This window comes from Malus sylvestris, chromosome 3 (genome assembly GCF_916048215.2).
Source record: "Malus sylvestris chromosome 3, drMalSylv7.2, whole genome shotgun sequence".
NCBI classification, from domain to species: Eukaryota; Viridiplantae; Streptophyta; class Magnoliopsida; order Rosales; family Rosaceae; genus Malus; species Malus sylvestris.
The window spans coordinates 27,298,291-27,304,290 of NC_062262.1; positions in this window are offsets into that span (position 1 = coordinate 27,298,291).

Here is a 6,000-nt window from a genome sequence, read left to right on the forward strand (position 1 = left end):
TTGATTTAGTCAGTCAAAAGTTTGATTTTCTGATAAGTCCGAATTTCAATTTAAATAGGAAACCTTTTATTTTCTGTTTTATTATTCTATTATGTTTCCTAGTTTTTAGAAGACATTTTCTAGTAAGGATTTTATTTTGTAGTAGTATAGATTAGGCTTGGCAAACGGGTCGTGTCTGTCGTGTTCGTATAACACCTGTTATCTTAACGGGTCGTGTCATGTCACACATGTTATCTTAACGGGTCCTTAACAGGTCGGGTCACTTTACCCAATGGGTCGTGTCATGTCACACCCGTTATGACCCGTTATGACCTGTTAAGAAAAATATTTTTTTTTCTTAAATTTGCACATACCACATTGCCACATAAATATTACTTCAAAACATTAAAATACATTTGTCGTGTAAGTACTACATCTACACTCGAAAATAAGAGCCTAAAAAATACATCCATACACTATTAGTCTATTACAAAATATTAAATGTGCAAGGATATGCAAAATGAAAGAGTTTTTGTTTTCAATGTTGTGAAGCCTTTCTCAAAAGTTTAAACCTTGCCAATGGAACTCAAAGTTTGCATGTTATTCCTTTTACAAAATCCTCAATTTTCATCGATCATCATGGAGAAATATTTACCTAATCCCCCATGCTGAATTGTAATCATTTAACTACTTTGATTCATGCATATGTGCTGCAATAAGAGAAATTCATGTAATATTTGTTCAATTCAATATAAATTCCCCACAATAAATCTGAGGCGTCATTGTATTAATCTTTATAATAATGACTACAAGAGTTATGCACATGTATAATATTAAAACGACAATCCTACACCCCATAATAAACAGTGTTTGTGTCAGTTTTTTTTTTTTTTATTTTTTATTTGAAGCTCATCAGAAAAACCGAGCTAGGAAGCGAGTCAACCATGGCGATGGAGGTGAGTTCATAGTACGACGATGATTCCCATGTCGTTTTTTGATACGAAGAAGAAATGGGTTGGTGTTAAATTGCTAATTTTAATTAAGTTAAATGGATTAATGGAAGTTGTTGCAGCATATCCCAATAAATATGAGGGAATTCATACTTGAAAGAGGGTGAGGAGGAAGGTTGTGAAGTTCACAGAGTGAGACCAAGAGGCTACAACTGCTACACATAATCACAATCAGGCACTACAAAATACAAAATACAGATTGAACCTTGAACGGAGATGCAGAGCTGAAGTTCACAGAGAGGGCCGCTACACGGGAGAGGATGAGGAGGAAGGTTGCGACTTGCGAAGGCAAGGGAGATTCAGAGCTGAGTGGCAGAGATTCGAGAAGTCTGTTTGAGAAGAGAAGAGGATCCAAAGTCCAACCTAATGCCCCATGGACAGCTGAGATTAAATCTCAGCCAATCCAATGGTCACCAATTTTTTAAATTTAATTTAATATATAAATTCACTAACACTTTTCATATAACATAAGATTTTGTTATCCACTAGTGTAAATATTTTAAATGGAAGATTGAGTTCATTCATTGTATTCATATAAGGTCAAGGAGTCTAACTGTAAAAAATCATCAAAATTGGAGTTAAAATAACCGTTAAATCGTGATTTTTCATTTATAACCGTCGAAAAGTTTTGTCCCATTACTTGATCTCTGAATGTTTGTGTTTTGCGATTTTTGGCGTATGCGATCTTGAAGCATATATGATCTCGAAGCATATACAAACAAGTTTGACGGTTTGGACCATTGAAATTAGTTTCGTAGGATGCGTATCCCGTCAAAACGATAGATTCGCTAACACTTAGAGTTTATTTATACTTTCATTAAGTATAACATAAGATTTTGTGGTATCCACTAGTGTAAATATTTTAAATTGAAGATCGAATTCATTCATTGTATTCATATAAGGTTAAGGAGTGTAGCTGTAAAAAATCATTAAAATGGGAGTTAAAATAACCGTTAAATTGTGATTTTCATTTATAACCGTCGAAAAGTTTTGTCCCGTTACTTGATCTCTGAATTTTTTTTTTTTTGCAATTTTTTTGCTGATGCGATCTCGAAGCATATACAAACAAGTTTGACAGTTAGATCATTGAAATTAGTTTCATATAATTCATATCTCATCTAGTTCAATGGTATATAACTATATATATATATATATATATATATATATATATATATATTAAGTAGATTTAAATCTATTTATTTTGTACGTATAATTGACCGATGCACGAAGTAGTACATCACGTGTCATTATAAAAATAGTGGGATATGTGTGATAAAAAGTTAATAACTTAAAAAATAAATTTTCTCACCGCTTCTATTAAACACATGGTGTACTATTTGTGTTCCTATTACAATGAAAAATTTCTCAAGAAAAAAAAGGAGAGATAGAGAGAGGTAAATGACGTACACATGTCAGGAACACAGTTGTCGAATCTTATCCTAACAAGTGAACACTTGAGAGACCACGGTGGAAAAACCCACCCTACTAGTAGCAAGCAAAATACCACTACACCCATCTTTCCCTCTCTTTTTTGTTTCCTTTTCTTATAATTTTCTATTTTCCCTCCCTTTTTTTTTTTGAAACTTTTTCCCTCCCTTTTTCTTCAAAGGGCGGATACATATTAACTATTATAGTTTTTAGGGGTATAAAATTTAATTTAAAATTTAATATATATATATATATAATTATTATAGTTAATATTTTGGGGGTATAATTATTATAGTTTTTAGGGGTATAAAATTGTTAAATTAATATATATATATATATATATAATTATTATAGTATTTTTTTATGGTTATAAAATTATAAAATTAATATTTTGCTTATCGTGTATCGTGTTACCTACATGTATACCCGAACCAACTCGTTATCTTAACATGTGCTTATTGGGTTACCCGATAACGACCCGATTCGCTATCGTGTCGACCTGAACACCTGTTAATTTCGTGTCATGTCGTGTCGGGTTATTGGGTCGTGTCAGGAATTGCCAGGCCTAGTATAAATAAGGCCTTTTAGCAATTTGTGTTAAAAAGGAGGGGAGAACGCATAAAATTTAGGGATGCACTACTTTGGAGCTTTTGATGATTCAAGTTTATTTTCAAGATGTTTTCTATCCATGTTCTTAATAATATTTTGTTTTATGATTGTTAGTAACTAGTTTCGTTTGCTAGGGCGAGGCCACGAGCCTTAATAAGAGTATGTAGTTTATTTTTAATTTACTTATGATATTATGCATGCAAGTTTTGAATTATTAATCATCGGTTTAACCTATCTAATTGTCTTGATGATTGGCCACCATTAGGATATTTAGAAAAGTAATTTGATGCAATTTTGGCGAAGGGATGTCCCTGGAATTGACTAAGGCTTCTTGTGGTTATTATGTGTAACTTCTTAGAATGGACGACACATCTTAAGGGTTATATGGTTTTTTTCAAAAGGATTTCACAAAACTTAATGAGTCTTGCATGTTCACATTCGATCTAGATACCACGGATGGGTTGCATGTTAGATATACATTCTATGTTGGAGGTTCCAAGTAGGGCATACTTTAGGAAAATCTAACCTTCAAATATGCATGTGTAAGTCTTACGTAATTGGAAGAACTACATAGAATTGTTAAGGTGACGGGGGAACCTTAGTGCTCAAATTTATTTTCACAACTATTTTTTTTTTATATACTTTGTCAATTTATTTAATTGTTTTTAATAAAATTCGTTTTTAATATTTGAGGTCATAAAATCAACCTCTTCCAAACTTTGTTTTCAAATAATTAATTAAGATTTGGTATTTATATAAGGCTTTTTATATTAGCACCCCACAAAATGTTGAATGCACCCCACATTAAAATTTAATATTAAATAACTTATTTATCCTACTATGCAATGGCAATTTTGACCTTATAGGTTCAAAAAAATTAAAATATTCTATATACACCCCAAATCACTTTTAAGGTATTATTTATCTTCTTCAACTATCAAAATCCCTCCGACCCTCCATTGTTGAACAAAACCCTAACCAATAAAACTACAAATATGTTGATTGAGAAAAATTATTTTTGATGAATGAAACACGAAATCGATGTTTCGAAAGTTTCACATGAGGTAAGGCTTCATATTATTTATTGTTTTAGTGACTTTGACGACATCGATAATTATTTAATCTTTCTTTTGATGCATTATTCAAGCTTCTATGTTCGTATTCATCTTTTAGGGATCACAGAGATTACATGAAGAATTAAACATCTAAAATTACCACCAAATATTAAAAACAGACAACATGGGTTTTAATGGTGGAATTGAAAACAACCCACATATGCTTTAAATCCCAAGCGGCATTTTTTGTCAAAATTTTAGTCGGCATTATTTGTCCAAATTAAAAGGTTTATAAGATTTGAGAAATGTTGGTGTATAGAAAATATGGGGTGCATATAGAAAATGTAAGGTGTATATTAAGAATATGGGGTATGAGGGTATGGGGAAGTATGTGGGGTGTATTAAGATAATTTTTAATTGAAAAAAACAAATGTGAGGTGTATTAAGTTTGTGGGGTTTATTCAACAATTTGTGGGGTGTTAATATAATAAGCCTTTACATAAATTATTCATTCAATCCGTGTGGAGAACGACCTTACTTGAGTTGCTATACTACGACAACCTTGTACTCTTAGAAATATTTTTAAGTATTTGTATCCCTATTTTTGTAGGCGGTAAAAATCTCTATCAGGAGGCTTAATACAGGTTCACCAGATATTTTGGGGTACTACAGGTACGAGCCCAGTGCCCATTGCCACCACACCTATGGCAAACTCCTTCAGGATTTCTAGGAGTGTTATTCATATGAGTTTTTCCTTTGTGGCGATTTACATTTTTGAAGCTCGGGCCTAAATTATGCCTTGGAACCTGCTGCTGCAAAAGCACGTTGGAGGCATGAAAGGTGCTGAAAGTCTTTTGCAACATATCTTCCTTAGTGATGATTTCCCCACAAAGCTTCATTTGGGAGTTAATTCTGAACATTGCAGAATTGTACGCAGCCATTGAAATCCTAGATCCATAGGTGTGTCCACTCATAACGAGCCCTTAGAAGAATCACCGTTTTCTAGTGATTATATCTATTTCTCAGTGCCTTCCAGAGGTCTAATGAATCATCAACCATTAAGTACTCGCTCTTCAGTCCTTCGTCAAGGTGGCGACGGATAAAGATCATGGCCTTCGCCCGGTCTTGAGAGGATGCATTGTTTTCCTCCTTGATGGTTTCTTTAAGATTCCCTGCCTCTAGATGGATCTTGGTATCCACTACCCAGGTAAGGTAGTTTTTCCCAGTAATGTCTAAGGCAACAAAATCAAGATTTGCCAAGTTTCGCCATTTTCTTTTTTGAAAGAAAAATGAGATGTGTAAGAACTTGCAATAATATGTATTTTGGAGGAATGTATTATTAAAACTTATGGTTCTTACGAATTTTTCATTTTGATCTTCAAGCCAAAATGATAAGCACTCGAAACTTCAGGCTCGAGACTTACATGATTAATGAGGAGGGCGATTGTACTGCAACACTCTCATTGAAACATAATAGCATAGGATGGACGATTATACGGCACCACTCAAGCAGCAAGAAAATTTAAATATGCAGAGCAGGGTGGGTGATTATACCGCACCACCTAAAATTGTAGTAAAATTAAATCTGCAGCTCAAGATGGGTGATGATACCACACCATCTTTGATCATAGTAAAATTAACATAAATAAACAATGGGTTAGTAATTAGGAACTACACCAAACAAGAAATCAAAGATATAAGTAATTGTTATGTTGAGAACTAGAAGCAAGCATGGTGCAAGCAGTTCTTCGCGAGGGTACATCAGACAGGTGTGGCATAAGAGGAAGAAGAATAGGAAAATCCTTGGAGGAAGCATTTTTCGATGAAGGGAGATGAGAACTGGTTGAGGTTAGAGCGTCGTGCTGATAGGCAAAAGTTAGAGAGATAACCCTTGCTAGGGACATGAGCGAAGAAAGTAC